Source organism: Nomascus leucogenys, chromosome 22a (genome assembly GCF_006542625.1).
Source record: "Nomascus leucogenys isolate Asia chromosome 22a, Asia_NLE_v1, whole genome shotgun sequence".
Taxonomy (NCBI): Eukaryota; Metazoa; Chordata; class Mammalia; order Primates; family Hylobatidae; genus Nomascus; species Nomascus leucogenys.
Genome location: NC_044402.1, coordinates 41,232,449 through 41,248,657, shown reverse-complemented (window position 1 = coordinate 41,248,657; position 16,209 = coordinate 41,232,449). Strand labels below are relative to the sequence as shown.

The window sequence follows — 16,209 nt, the reverse complement described above, 5'->3', positions numbered from 1 at the left end:
ATATTTGAAATATTATTGATTGCTGAATTAATATATTTTGTAAGATGAGGTAATTATTGACAAAGAAGATATTCTCATCTTGTACTCAGTTTAAATGCAAGCTCTCATACAAAAGAGAGGAGATTTATAACCTGCTCCAGGAAGCTAGGAGAAGGTTTCATCCACCCTCAAAGTACAGACAGCTCCTCACTCTTCTGCTTGTTAACAGTAATATGGATGCCACTGTGTCTGGTCACGGATCTGTGTCTCTGCTTAAATTGTCCCCATTGCACGGAATGTCCTTTCTCCATCTCCACAGGCTAAACTTCTGTCTCAACCTCCTATGACTGTACTTTCGGAAAGGAAAGTGGGGAACACAATAGGTGAGAAAAGACATCTGTTTTGCTGGTTGATAGTCTAGAAAATGTGGCCTAGACGTTGAATTATTGTCATTTCATAATTTATAAAAACAACTATTAAAATGCCCAGTGATCCTGGATAATGTATAGTCATCGTTCTTATCTTACAAGACATAGCTGTCCTGATGCAAAGATACAACGTGTGTAATCTTTCCTTCTCTAAACTTCTCAATCACTCTTTAACCTTTGTTGCTACTTACCACTTGATATGTTGCATTTTGTTTCTGAAAATTCATATCTATAACTATACCATGATCAGAATGGCTAAGGTGAAAAAGACTACACTAAATATTGACAAGAACATGGAGCAACAGATATTCACATATTTGGCTGGAAGGAATGTCAACTGGTACAATTTCAAAAAACATTTGGCAATATTTACTACAGCTGAACATATGCATTCCCTGTGATGCAGAAATTCCATTTCTACCTATATGCCCAATAAGAAGTTACATATATTCATTTGTAAAACACGTACAAGAATAAGAACATGTATTACATCAGTGATTATAATATCCTAAAACTGGAAAGCAACTCAGATGCACATCAGCAATTTCAAAATGAATAAATTACAATAATGAAATACTACCCAGCAATGAGAATGAATAAATTTGCCATATGCTCAAGGCAGATTGAATCACACAAATATTACTGAGTGAAAAATGAAAGCAAAAGAAATTCAGAAAAAGGCAAGACTAAGCTATGAAGTTGTAAGTCAGGAGAGTGAAGATAGGGGCTATCTTTATAAAGAGATAGTGACTCAGAAAGAGTACAAGAGGGGCTTCTGGATGTTGGCAATGCTGTTTCTCAATTTGGGTGCTGGTTACATAGGCGATTTCACTTTGTGAAAATTCACCAAGCTCTACATTTAAGTTTTGTGTACTTTTCTGAATCTATATTATACTTTAAAAGTTTTTAAAAGAAACCTTATCCATCCCATTGACTAAATTTTGAGAACATACTTCTTATTCAATCCATCTTCATAGCCCCACTGCCCTTCACATTAGCCTTCATTGAAAACATGATTCATAATTGTTTTCTCAATAAAGGACTGAGCTACATGTTTAAAAAGATGCTCTGGTCCCAGGTCCTAGGATCTAGTATGTTATTAGATGGACTTGAACTTCCCTGTGTAGCTTGCTAATTACTGCTCTGAGTTTAGATCTTTGGTATTGATGTGGTTTTTCTCTTTGTCTCCACTCAAATCTAATGTTGAATTGTAATTCCTAATGTTGGAGGTGGGATCTGGTGGGAGGTGACTGGATCATGGAGGTGGCTTCTAATGGTTTAGCACCATCCCCCTAGTGCTCTCTCATGATAGAGTTCTCAAGACATCTGGTTGTTTGAAGGTGTGTGGCACCTCCCCCTTTGCTCTCTCTCTCTCTCTCTCTCTCTCTCTCCTGCTGGGCATGTGAAAATGTACTTGCTTCTCCTTCACCTTCTGCCATGAATTTCTTAGTTTCCTGAGGCCCCCCCGAGCCATGCCTCCAGTATAGCCTACAGAACTGTGAGTCTATTAAACATCTTTTCTTCGTAATACCCAATCTCAAGTAGTTCTTTATAGCAATGTGAGAATGGTCTAATACAAGTATGCTACACATGGTTTTCTGTAACAGGCTTTTAACTGGCCTCCCTCCTTCCAGCACTTCCTCCCCATAATCCGCTCCCATACCCTACGAATGACTTATTCTTTTAAGAAACACAGCATCAATCACATCAGTCCTGTTTAACAACCTTCAATGACCATCCTTTTCCTGTAGGAGTAAGGTTAATTAAAACTCATGGTGTAGCTCTCGATGGCCTCTACAGTTGTCATGAACTTTCTGCTTCATCAGATTAAGTCTAACTTGTGAATGAGGCTGGGAAACATTTACCGTCCTCCATTAACAGCTCTGCTCACAGTCCTTTGCTCCCATGGTTACACCTGTCTGAATGCTTACCATCATTCCTTCTCCCGATCCTGGAGACTATCTCAGACCATTATTATCCTGTGAAGAATTTTCTGGTCACCCCAGCTCACAGTGATCTCTTCCTTCTGATAAATTACCCAAAATTTTTAAAAAATATATTTCAAAAAATCTTTTTTCAAAATATATTTTTGAAATATATTTTTATATATTTTATGTATGTTTTAAAAATATAGTTCACTTAATTTTACAGTGCACTTTCATAAGCTTTATCTCATTCACTCTTTATAATAACACTCTGAACAAGGCAAGGTATAAAGAATTAATCTCATTTTGTAGATTAAAAACTGAGATTCAGGGAAGTGAAGGGACCTAAGCCAGTGTGCTCAGCCAAGGGTAAAGCTCACTCTTCTCACCCAAGCTCTCTATACCCAATTATCTTTTTATGAGTATATACGTTATCTGCTCCCAAATATACATTTTTTTCTAAATGTGCTTACACGTTTGTATGTCTCATAATACCGGGCAAGACATTTATGGGGCTATGTATAGCTGAGTGATTTTATTTCAATATTGTTCCCAGCAAGCTCAAGGACTGACAAAGCTGTACCGCCTCTGCTCTATGGGACTTCTGTAGCAAAAATTGAATGGTAGAAAAGAACAATCACTGCATCTCCAAAAAATCTGCTTTTGGAAGTAAGAAAGAGACAAGAAAAATAATCTTTTAAAGGTCAGGGCAGCCTTAATTTTACCTTTATATCCTAGGCTCCATATTAAAAAGTTTCAAAGAAGGCTATCAGAGGTAATGACAATGGGCTTCAAGAACTACAAATGAATCACAATGAAATAAGTTTCAAATTGATCAAATTCCAGAAACCACTCCTCAAATAATTTAACTGGTAAGCAAAATGGAGAACTTTTTGATTTTGAAGCCCAGTTTAACAGAATTTAAACTATATTAATATAAAACTTAATTTTCTTTATTCCAAAGGCTATATTATACTAAATCTTTCTGGAAGCTAGCCACAGAACTAATGTGATGAAATTGAAAGAATGGGGAACAAACTAGATAGATGCCTGGACACCCCAAACTGAAGGTAAATGCTACCTTCTACCATAACATTCTTGACTTCCACAAACTCAGGTGTTAGACACCTGAGCACTGGAAGTTAAACATCTAGATATGAAGACTAAGAAAAGAAAAGTGAGATAGAAGGACCAAAATAAATCTGAATATTGTAAAGAAGGTATTCACACAGTCTTTATTTGGCTAGTGCTAAATACATCCAGTATCTATTTCTAGTCTGACCCTTCATTCCAAATGCCTGTGCCTGGGCTAACGGGAGTAGACAGCGAATAGAATTTGCTTTACTATCTGATCTTCACTCAAGTGAAAGCAATTTGAGGTAGGAATCATGTTTTGTTTTGGTTTATGTGGTTTTTTTGCAGAGCTTTACATTTCATGTAAGTCTGAATTTCTGGAATGCGTACTTAAGCTTAGGGGTTCCTGAGCATGCACAATCATTTGAGAGCAGCTAGATGATCTGTCTAGCCAGAGAATCTTGTCAGCATGATAACCGTACTCAAGACCACAATTTTACTAAGAGTTGAAGTGTGTAGGCAATTTTAATTGGTGAGAAAATTCATTTAGGATAAATATTTATTTTTTGAAGATTATTTTTATGTTCACTTTATTTTTGCCATAGCTATTGTTGCTATACTGACAGCACTTCCAATCAGAGCCTGTGTAAAAAAATACTATAGTGGTCCTCAGTAAAAAAGTCCCAATGCTTTAAAATGGTTTATGTAGGCAGAGAACTATGCTTTAACTTCTTACTATAATACAACCATAACTTGCATAAAGTAAATCCAATCCTAGAGAAATTATGAGCTATGAATTCTGCTTGTCTTGTTTCATTAGCACAAATAATTGTAAAAGTGCTAGACAAATAGGCCAACAGATGTCGAGCAAACAGAATCTTTAAGTGAGATTCCTGAAATCCCCAATAAAACAAATAAATGGGAGACAGCTATAATAAAATAAATGCCTCTGTAATGAAGAGAAGTGTGTAATAGTAAGCATCTAAACCTAGCATTGTAAAAGAAACAAAAAGTAAAAAGATAGCATTTCGAAAACCAACTTACTAAAGTAAGATTACCTATTTATCATAAGGCTAAAGGTGTAAGGCTGCTGTCATCCAAGTATGGTCCAGGGAACCCTAGACAGACATTTTAGGGAGTCTGGCATTCCAAAACTATTTTTATAATAATGATAAGACATTATCTGCCTTTTTTACTTTCAAAGTCTCGCAGGTGTATATGCAATGTTTCCAGTCCACATGATATATGTGATAAGGTCATCACTCTGATGGTTAATGGAATATATCTCTACCTCTATCTCTATTCCACATAAACAAAACCTCTTTAGAGTCTTCTTGGAATTGCTCAGTAAAACTATAAAGGAATCCTGAGACCAACAAGTTTGAGAACTGATGGTTTACAGACTACAAATTCAATTTATCACAATATGACTTTGAATAATATTTTACCACTTCACACACAGTGTAATAAATTTACAGCATTTCACCTCCATTCTTTGTGCTATTGTTGTCAACACATTTTTATTCTACATAAGTTAAAAGCCCCATAATGCAGTTTTATGGTTTTTCCTTTAAAAAATTATCTTTTAAAGTTTCTTTTTAGCACTTTAAAGTTCGGTTCTGACATACATTGTTTCTGATGAAAAGCTGGATGTTATTTTTAGCTTTGACTCCCCGTACCTAAAGTGTCTTTCCTCATTTTTCTATCCTGTCATCCCAACTGCTGTTAAAGTTTTCCCTTTTATTACTGCTTTTCAAAAATTTGATTACAATGAGCCTTGGGGTAATTTTCTCTATATTTCTTCTTTGTATCTATGAAAAATTTTCAGCCATTCTTTCTTTAAGTGTCTTTCTTTCTCTCCCTCTCTTCTTCTGAGGCCTCAGTTACACCTATTTCAGACTATTTGATTTTGTAGAGTTCAGAAGCCCTATTTCTTTTTTTAAAATCTTTTTTCTTTGCTTCAGTTTAGATCATTTCTACTGCTTTTTCTTCAAGTTCTCTAAGCTTCTTTTCCTGTGATTTCTTTTTTTTTTTTTTTTTTTTTTTTTGAGACGGAGTCTCGCTCTGTTGCCCAGGCTGGAGTGCAGTGGTGCAATCTCGGCTCACTGCAAGCTCCGCCTCCCGGGTTCACGCCATTCTCCTGCCTCAGCCTCCCAAGTAGCTGGGACTACAGGCGCCCGCCACCACGCCCGGCCCTGTGATTTCTAATCTGCTGTTAATCTTGTCCAACTTATTTTTCATTTTATTTATTTAATTGTTTTTTATTTCTACAAGTTCCACTTGGATCTTTTTATGCCTTCCATTTTTCTCCTCCTTATGTTTCTATATTTTTTTACATCCTTGAATTCATTTTTATTGTATATATGTAGTTTATATGCACTATTTTAAAGTCCTTTTATAACAATTACATAATCTGTGTCATTTTAAGTTCCGTTTCTGTTTATCTTTCTCCTGGTTATAGACTTTATTTTCCTGGTTCTTCACCTGCTTGATAATTTTGATTGGGTGCTAGATATTATGTATTTTACATTGTTGGATGCACAATTTTGTTATATTACTTTAAACACCATTGGACATTGTACTGATCATTAAAATAATTTGCTTATCATTTTGATTTTTTGAGACTTCTTTTAATTTTTATCTGAACAGCCTCTATTCTGGGACTAATATAACTCACTACTAATTTATCACCTTTCTGAGGATTCTAGTGCCTGCCCCATGCATTACAATGTCTCTTGAATCCTGGATGCTAGAAATACAAACTATGCCCAGCACTGTGTGAACTCTGGAAATTATTTGGCTTGTTGCTTCTCTTTGCCTGAGTTTTCTCTCATGTATGTACAGATCAGCCAAAGACAAACAGTGACCCCTCCAGAGCCAGAGTTCTCTTCTGAATCTCTCTCTCCCTCTCTTTCTCTTTGTCTCTCTCTTTTTTTCTCTCGCCCCAAATCCCTCCTCTCTGGTACACTTATTCATGCATTCTAGATGCTTTAGAATCCCCAATCTCCTATTCTATTCCTCAACACAACGAGGCAGCCGCGCTGTGTTGTGGTTAATCCTCCCTGTGCTGTTGCCTAGAAACTGCCTCCAGGAAATAAGTGGAAGCAATGTTAGGACTCACTTCATTTATTTTCATTATCTCTGTATTATCTGTAGTCCAAGGTCTGAAAGTTTCCTTTATTTTGTCCAGCTTTTTAATTTGAAGATCAGTTTCTGTAGCAGTGTACATTTTTCAAGGAAACAAAAATCAAAGTAATTTATTTGTGTTGTATTTTACAGTTGTAGTGATCCGTGATAAATTGGTGAAAACACTGATTCTTTATCATAGATTATTTGAAAAGAGCCACATTAAATAAGATTTCTAACATGCATTATCATGTTTATAAGATGGCATGCTGATTGTGTGTTGGGGACTTAATAGAATCGATTCAGATAAAGGAATAAAGGAGAGTAGAGAGGACTTTCTAGGCAGATGTTCTCTGTCCCATGAGAACTATAAAGACATGTACAAGGAGGAGGCCTCAGATTTTTCTACTTAAAAGTTGTGCCTGGAATTATTTGGGTTTATTATCTGTACTCAAGGAGAAACTGATGCAAGTAATAATTGAACATTGCCCCAATTATTGCTGTGAATCTATAAAAAATGAATGTTTAGTGCTTTCTTCTTAGAGTCCTATTCCATTCTTCTCGGGTATCTACCTTCCCTTCAAGCTATTTTATTAAAAACAGGGTCAAGATTCTTTTTGGTTTTTGTTTTCTCCAAGATGGTGGATTGGAGGCATCGTCAACATGCCTCTCCCACTTGGGAAGACAAAATAGTGTGTAGAGACTCACACTGTGAACTTTCTTCCAAGAAGCAACACAGGAACTTAACAAGAAAACGGAAAGAAACCACATACCCTTTGAAAGAAGCAGCAGGTTGGCTGGGCACAGCGGCTCAAGCCTGTAATCCCAGCGCTTTGGGAGGCCGAGGTGGGCAGATCATGAGATCAAGAGATCGAGACCATCCTGGCCAACATGGTGAAACTCCATCTCTACTAAAAATACAAAAGTTAGCTGGGCATGGTGGTGCGTGCTTGTAGTCCCAGCTACTTGGGAGGCTGAGGCAGGAGAATTGCTTGAACCTGGGAGGTGGAGGTTGCAGCGAGCTGAGATCGTGCCACTGCACTCCAGCCTGGTGACAGAGCAAGACTGCATCTAAAAAAAAAAAAAAAAAAAAAAAACTAACAAAAAAAAGCAGCAGCAGGTTGCAGCCTGCACTGTCGGCTAGTTGGAAAACTCTAAGTCCCCAGAGTGCGAGAGGGTTAGAAACTGCTTCTGGGATGTACATGCCCACTGGGGAACCTGGCAATCCAGGCTACAGGGAAAGACTTAATCCTACCAAGCCCTAGAGCTGATTTAGTGAGCTGCAGGGGGTACACGAGAAGGAGCAGCATCGGGATGTGCTTTGCATGCATTCCCAGTCTCCAGTGGGGACAGAGGGAAGCCATTTCTGATCCTCACAGGGGACCTCACAGACGTCTGCCAGCTAGCTCAGGCAGTGGTTGAGAGAAGCTCCCAACTGAGATTTGCAATGTAATCTCAAGTGGGGATAAACCCCCTTAGCCCGAACTCAGGGACAAGCAGAAAGTGTACTATAACCATGAGCACAGGAGCTAAATGCCCCTGCTTTGCAGGTGGATCATAAGCGGCATGGCCTGAAAACCACAATTTCTGTCTCTATGGGGAAGGCTTATGGCCTGGAGAAGATTTGAGTTCTGAGTGCAGACTGCTTGGAATCTAGCTAGCTGCTGATAGTGAAACACTGCAGGTGTGAGACCTGCCTTGCCAAGTGTATGGGGGCTGAGTGAGGCTTACTGCTGCCTGCTACTCCCCACTCCCTATGTGGAAGTGTCCACATGGTGAAGTGCCTTCTGTGCAATGGAGGCAGCTGTGATCCTCTGCTTGTGCCAGCACACAGAACACGGACTTCCGTGACCTAGCCCCACCTAGCTTTGCCCCTCCACCAGTTCTGGTTGCTTAACACAAAGGACTGAGTCTTTGGGGAGTTAAATCGCCCTTCCCATTGCTTAAGACACCAGAGTACCTCTCCCAGTAACATAAGGCAAGCACAAATCCCACCATTATTACCACAGTTGGTGCTCCTTTGCAAGCATTATCTCCTGGCTGGAGGCCAACCAACACAGTCCTTTACAGCATTTGTAGACAGAATAAAACAGCACCAAGAAAGAGGAAACTTGAGTGTGATCTCAACTATCACCATTGCCTGCAGCACCCTGGCTAACCAGGAGGTCCTCAGCCTGTCCACATGAGCAGTTCATTTACTAGTATAACTGGCATTTGAGAAAGGCAATACACTAAAGCTATTCATAACCAAGCAATCTCTCAGAGTCTAAGTCACTCTCCTGCCACTCCCATCAGAGCTGGTGCTGGTAGCCACTTCTGGGAGACTTGAGAACAGGTCACATCGCTAGATCCCTTGCAGACATTCTGCAGCACCAGCCTGGAGGTATCAGTCCCACTGGGTGGCCAGATCCAGAGGAGCAGCAGCATTCACAGTAGTCTGGCTCTCAGGGACTCCTACTTCTAGGGGTAAAGGGGATGCACCACATCAAGGGAGCACCCTGTGGGACAAAAGAATCCAGACGGCAGGTCTTGAGTCCCTGAATTTTCTGCTTTGGGGAAGTTTCTTTCAACAGAGGCACAGGAGCAGTGCTGGGCTCAGCAGGGAAAGCTTGTGGCTCTAACTCAACAGTCAGTCAGCCCTGGTGCTAGTGAAGGGTCTTGAAAAGTAGAATTCTTTTTCCCCCTCATCCACCACTGCAGACACAGCTGGAGCTTCTCCCACAGAAGCTCAGTGTGGGTGCATCTGTAGAAAACCTTGCTGAAACACTTCAAGGTAACTGCATCCCCACAGGAAAAAAGCCTTCCAGGTTCAGGCTTACGCAATGGGGAGAGTCACAATCCCTGTCTACACGGAACATCAGCACTCTTGCAGGTGAGAAGAGGTGCCTATATGATCTGTGTAGCTGGAACACTGGGCCAGCAGCATGAATGGGAGGTGGATCACTTTCCTGCTGAACTGGCGGGGTAGCTGAGGTGGCTCTCCCTTCCCCTTGGACATCTTTTACTGGTCTGAAGCCTGAACTATTCCACCCAGTGAATAAAATACTGGGAAAAAGAAGTAAATAAATAAAAGGGTGCACACCACTGGAGAATGAGACAAGTGTCAAGACATCTCTGCCATTCAAGCCCCACAGGAGACAATGAACCTGCTCACATACTGAGAACATTGCTACTATGACCAGCATCCAAGAAAGCCGTCATACAAAGGCTCTCTATAACCAAGGAACTTCTACAGAATCCATTCCTGAAAGCACCCGGAGCCAAACCAGATTACAATAAACTATAATCAAAGTCACATCCTCAAAGGGGCAAAAAAGAAATAAAAAAACCCACAAATGAATAAAAAATAAATTCAAAAATAATTAGAAGAAATGGTCTATCCAAATACAAGAAGTGCAAAGAACCACTGGAAGATTAAACCATACACACAAAAATGTGACCCATGGTCAAAAGAGAAAACAGTTAATAAAACAAACCCAAAAAGAGATGACCCAGGTGTTGGATTTATCGGATGCACTTTAAAATAAATATAAAAAAATACCAATGGATTTAATAGACATTATTGACAACATGCACGCTGAGATATGTAAGTTTTGGAGAGAGAAGAACAAATATATGTGTAGGGAATAGATTAACCAGTATATTTAAAAATATGTATACAAAATATGCTAACCAAAAAGAAAGATTGACAAATAGGACATGAGTAAAATTTTAAAATGATGCTCATTAAAAGACAGTATTAAGAAAGTCAATTGGCAAACTAAAGTCTGAAAAAATATTCAAGAAAGATACAGCTGAAAAAATATTATTTCCAGAATATATTTATAAACTCCCATAAATTAACAATTAAAAATTGCACAATAATAAAATACATAAATAGTGTAATGAGTGAGTACTGCTATAGATTGAATGTTTGTGTCCCCCCAAATTAATATGTTGAAATCTGTTGTGATTTTAATTTATGTCTTTTTTTTTTCTTTTTGACGGAGTCTTGCTCTGTTGCCAGGCTGGAGTGCAGTGATGCGATCTCAGCTCACTGCATCCTCTCCCTCCCGGGTTCAAGCGATTCCCCTACCTCAGCCTCTCAAGTAGCTGGGACTACAGGTATGCACCACTATGCCAAGCTAATTTTTTGTATTTTACTAGAGACAGGGTTTCATCATGTTGGCCAGGATGATCTCTATCTCCTGACCTCGTGATCCGCCTGCCTCAGCCTTCCAAAGTGTTGGGATTACAGGTTTGAGCCACCTCACGTGGCCAATTTGTTATGTCTTTTTAATTTGGACTTGAAATCTCTCTCCTGAGAATGACCATAAGCCAAGATAACCACTGCCTAGGAGAGCCTTGACTAGGGGAAAAATTAGGTTTAGGTGTGTGGGTCAGGTAAAACGGAATGGATCTTTAAAATTTCATGTTGAGGAATAGAAACCAGGCCCTCCTCCCAGCATACTATATAAGGACATGAAGTGAAAAGGCATAAAATAGAAGGAATTTATTACTCACAGGCCCCCAGAGAGGTTATAGGTGCCAATGGGAGGCTGATGGGAAATTCAGAGGCAGCAGGGAGCTCAACCAGTAGGTGAAGAGAGAGAGAAACAGAGGGAGAGAGAGGCCTGTGGGACTATACCTTTATTAAGGTTCATGGGTATTATCTCTTAGGCTTATCCATGGGTATTGAGGACTGTCTAGTTCAAAGAAAACACATAAAAAGGGGAGAAATTATGTACATGACTCTGGCATTGGCCGTTAGATTTATCATGGTTAGCAGCTGTGGAAAGTGTTGGATTTTGGGTCAGTGGAGTGAGGAACAACCACAAAGGGAGGGGAAGTTCTAACTAGGCCAAGGGAGATAAAGTATGACTTATGTCAGGCCTGAAAATGGACGCCAAGGCAGCAACCACATTAAACAAACTTATGACAGAACTTAATTACCAGTGTGAAGGTATTTGGTGGTGCGGCCTTTAAGAGGTGATTAGGTAATGAGAATAATGCCCATATAAAAGAGGTCACAGTGAGCTTCCTTGCTTTTTTGGCAATGTGAGGACACTGGAAAGATTACTACCAACCTGAAAGAAGGCCCTCACTAGGCACTGAATCTTCTGGGAACTTGATCTTGGACTATGCTTCCTCAAGAACTTTCAGTTTCTGTTGTTTATAAGCCACCTATCTATGATATTTTGTTACAGTGGCCCAAATAGACTAAGACAAATCCATAAAATATGCTAAACATCATAAGTCATTAGGGAGATGCAAATAAAATTTACATTCTGGTGCCATTCATCCCCGCTGGAAGCACTAAAAACAAGCCATCTGACAACCCCAATATTGGCAAATATGTGGAACAACTAGACAGTTCATGTAGTGCTGGTGAGAATGTAAAATGGCACAGCACAATCACTTTGGGGTCTTGCAATGGCCCAGCAAGAACACTCACAGATATTTAGCAAAGATAAGTGAAAACATAGGCCCATAAATGATCCATACAAAAAATTTTGTGTGCACATCATTTATATTTGCTGTAATTGGAAACAACTTAAATGTCCATCAACAGGAGATAAAAAGGAACTACTGACTGATACACACAACAATACTAATGGATCTCTAAAGCCTTATGTTGAGCAATGGAAACCAGGCCCTTCCCCCAAAATACTGCATGATACCATTTATATAAAATTCAAGAACAAAAACTAAACTCTGGTGATAGAAGTAAAAATGTGGTTTCCTCTGGGAAGAAGGGTTTGACTAAAAAGGGGCACAAAGGGATTTTTCTGCGATCATGGAAATGTTCTACATATTGTTTTAGGTGATAGTTACACAGGTGTATAAAATTCTCAAACTCATTGAAATGAATATATTGTATCTGTGCATTTTATTATGTCAATCATACTTCAATAAAAAAGAAACCAAAATAAAATAAAACAACCTATATAGAAAGAAATGTGCCCCTGCACAATTGTAGAGCTAGGTAAGTTTTCACAATTTGGAAAAGCCCATGTAATCAGCACTCATATCAAGAAAAAGGGCATTACCCACATGGCAGGCCACTCTCGTACCTGCTTCCTGTCTCTACCATCCCAAGTAACCATTATCCCGACATCTAACTGCACAGATTAGTTTTGCACTTTAATTAAATGGGATCATTTAATAAGTACTCTGGTTTCTAGCTAATTTTACACAATCACAACTTTATGAGATGTATTTGTATTATTATGTGTAGCCATAAATCTTCATTCTCAGAGCTGTGGGGCATTTTATTTTCTTTAGTCATTTCATTTGTGTATATTTAGCATCCCAGGGCATATTAACAACCAGCTAGTCTTTGTTGATTCCAAGTGTCAGACAGTTATCAGAGTAGATTATAATTATGACAGACCACAGCTTCTCTGTAGCAATTAGAAAAGTATAAACAAATTCCTGCAACAACTGTAGAAAGCTAAAAATATTAATTTTCTCTGTGTATACATTATTTTATTTTGGTTCTTTTTATGAGGTATAATTTTTTCTACAATGAAATACACTTACATGTTTAGTTTAATGTGTTTTGAGAACAATATACACCCATGTAACAAGACAATATATAGAACATTCCCTACATCCTTGAAGTCCTCTTGTGTCCCTTTCCAGTCTAGTTTTTCCTCCTAGAGACAACCACTTTCTGATAATTGTATCACTAGTCAAATCATCCTGGACTTTAAAAAAATGTATTTTCTTATAAGAAGGACTTTAGGTCATTATATTATATTCAATTATATTCACTCAAAGAAGAGAACACAAATAGACAATTAAAAGCTGCTGTCAACTGAATCACACTCATAAATATGCACATTGACACCACGCAAATCAGTCACCAATTTTCATGCTGCTGAAAGGTAAAACTATAGAGTTGCCCCCAGTGAAAAAAGTCCTTCAGCCACATCTGCTGCAGCAGTGGGCTGACAGAGGGATTTGCAATCTTCCAATTGCTTTATTTATGATATAAGAGAATAAGAATGCATGCTCTGATGAGTTTGGATGCACTCATTTAGACTGTTGGGTGCAATGTTTGAAAGCCAGATTTTTCCTAGCACAGACTTACTATTGATTTCTATTGGGCACATGCAATGGGACAAATTTTGTCAATCAAGAAACTTGCTGTAATGCCATTAAGCAAACAAGAAACTTTATCTAATATAAATTTTCCCAGAATCCAGTGCAAATTTTCCCAGAATCCAATGCCTTGGTGCACAGGAAGAAGGAGTTATAATGATTGAGAGTGAAAACTTTTATCTCCTTATCCGGAAGAAAACTCTGTGAATATATTTCACTGTAGATTTCAGCCAGAGGCGAAAAAGCATACACCATGCAAAAGGATGGATGATAATTTGTTCTCAGTAGTCATCATAACCCATAATAAATTGTTATTTCTTATGAAACTTATGAGTCCATCTCTGATGCATTGGCTGAATATAGCAAATGATTGAATCGTTAAAACCCTTCAATTTAACTCATGTACATGTACAGATATAATTTCTGTCTATTAAATTACAATAAGACCAAATAGGCGGGTTAGAATCTCCAACTGTGCCAAAAAGCTATGGCTTAACACAGGCAAACTGATATCAGCAGATCACATTTTCTCTTCTGGCGCAGGAACACCTTACAGCTCGGTACTCAGAACTTGCAACATTCTGCTCCCATGCCTACTGAGGATAGTAATAGCCTCTTTCTGACAAAGGATGGTAAAGATGGCCACAAATGCAGGACTCCGGCTTTTCTCAGCTTTAAAATCTGGGGGCAGCAGCAGATTGCTGTTTTCTCCTAAACCTGATGGGGTTTAGGGGAAAAAGGTAATGGACAGGGAGTCACAGCCCCTTCCTACATTATTTCCTTACAACCTCATGGGTACCACCAGGAGAATCAGCATAATTCTCTCTCCCTTCTCCCCCTCTCATCTCTTTTCTCTCTGTTTTTCAGGATCTAGCTAGTTCCAGAGGGTAACTCAAGCCCCGACCAAAATTTATTTTTATGCTTTAAGTTCTGGGTTACGGGTGCAGAACTTGCAGTTTTGTTACATAGGTATACACGTGCCCTGGTGGTTTGCTGCACCCATCAACCTGTCACCTACATTAGGTAATTCTTCTAATGTTATCCCTCCCCTAGTCCCTACCCCCAACAGGCCCCAGTGTGTGATGTTCCCCTCCCTGTGTCCATGTGTTCTTATTGTTCAACTCCCACCTATGAGTGAGAACATGCGGTGTTTGGTTTTCTGATCTTGTAATAGTTTGCTGAGAATGATGGTTTCCAGCTTCATCCATGTCTCTGTAAAGGACATGAACTCATCCTTTTTTATGGCCACATAGTATTCCATGGTGCATAAGTGCCATATTTTCTGAATCCAGTCTATCATTGATGGACATTTGGGTTGGTTCCAAGTCTTTGCTATTGTGCATAGTGCCACAATAAACATACGTGTGCATGTGTCTTTATTGTAGAATGATTTATAATCCTTTGGGTGTATACCCAGTAATGGGATTACTGGGCCAAATGGTATTTCTAGTTCTAGATCCTTGAGGAATCACCACACTGTCTTCCACAATGGTTGAACTATTTTACACTCCCACCAACAGCGTAAAAGCATTCCTATTTTTCCACAACCTCTCCAGCATCTGTTGTTTCCTGACTTTTTAATGATCACCATTCTAACTGGCGTGAGATGGTATCTCATTGTGGTTTTGATTTGCATTTATCTAATGACCAGTGATGATGAGCACTTTTTCATATGTCTGTTGGCTGCATAAATGTCTTCTTTTGAGAAGAGTCTGTTCATATCCTTTGCCCATTTTTTGATGGGATTGTTTGCTTTTTTCTTGTAAATTTGTTTAAGCTCTTTGTAGATTCTGGATATTAGCCCTTCGTCAGATGGATAGATTGCAAAAATTTTCTCCCATTCTGCAGGTTGCCTGTTCACTCTGATGATAGTTTCTTTTGCTGTGCAGAAGCTCTTTAGTTTAATTAGATCCCATTTGTCAATTTTGGCTTTTGTTGCCATTGCTTTTGGTGTTTTAGTCATGAAATCTTTGCCCATGTCTATATCCTGAATGATATTGCCCAGGTTTTCTTCTAGGATTTTTTCGGTTCTAGGTCTTAGGTTTAAGTCTTTGAGCCATCTTGAGCTGATTTTTGTATAAAGTGTACGGAAGGGGTCCGGTTTCAGTTTTCTGCATATGGCTAGCCAGTTTTCCCAACACCATTTATTAAACAGGGAATCCTTTCCCCGTTGCTTGTGTGTCCTAATGGGAATTTCTATACTACCAGGAGAATCACTATAATTTTCTCACTCTTCTTCTCCTCTCCTCTCTCCTCTCCTCTCATCTCCTCTCCTTTCCTCTCTTCTCTTTTCTCTCTTTTTCAAGATCTAGCCAATCCCAGAAGGTAACTCAAACCCAGGCTGCAATTTCTATGCCGTGGAAGGAGGCTGTGACCTTGGATTGTGTATATGAAGCTAAAACTTAGTCATTATTTACTCGCGTACAGACATCCACCAAGTGGGAGAATTATTTTCCTTATAGATCAGGAGTCTTTTAATGAGCAGAATGGAACAAAGGGTTGGTATTCTCTGAACTTCCAGAAACCAGCCAGTTCCCTCAGCCGTATCTTCACAGCCTCACAGCTTGACGTCTCAGCAACGTACTTTCTTT

At 39.0% G+C, this 16,209-nt stretch overlaps 5 gene segments (V, D, J or C); all 5 read left to right on the top strand.

The window, feature by feature from the left end:
- LOC101176513 overlaps positions 1-16,209 on the top strand; it is a 651,183-nt gene that overhangs the window by 151,071 nt on the left and 483,903 nt on the right.
- LOC101179412 overlaps positions 1-16,209 on the top strand; it is a 494,982-nt gene that overhangs the window by 26,223 nt on the left and 452,550 nt on the right.
- The window catches only part of LOC101179644, a 632,337-nt gene that overhangs the window by 179,959 nt on the left and 436,169 nt on the right, over positions 1-16,209 (top strand).
- The window catches only part of LOC101175986, a 711,545-nt gene that overhangs the window by 266,021 nt on the left and 429,315 nt on the right, over positions 1-16,209 (top strand).
- LOC101176608 overlaps positions 1-16,209 on the top strand; it is a 472,474-nt gene that overhangs the window by 41,179 nt on the left and 415,086 nt on the right.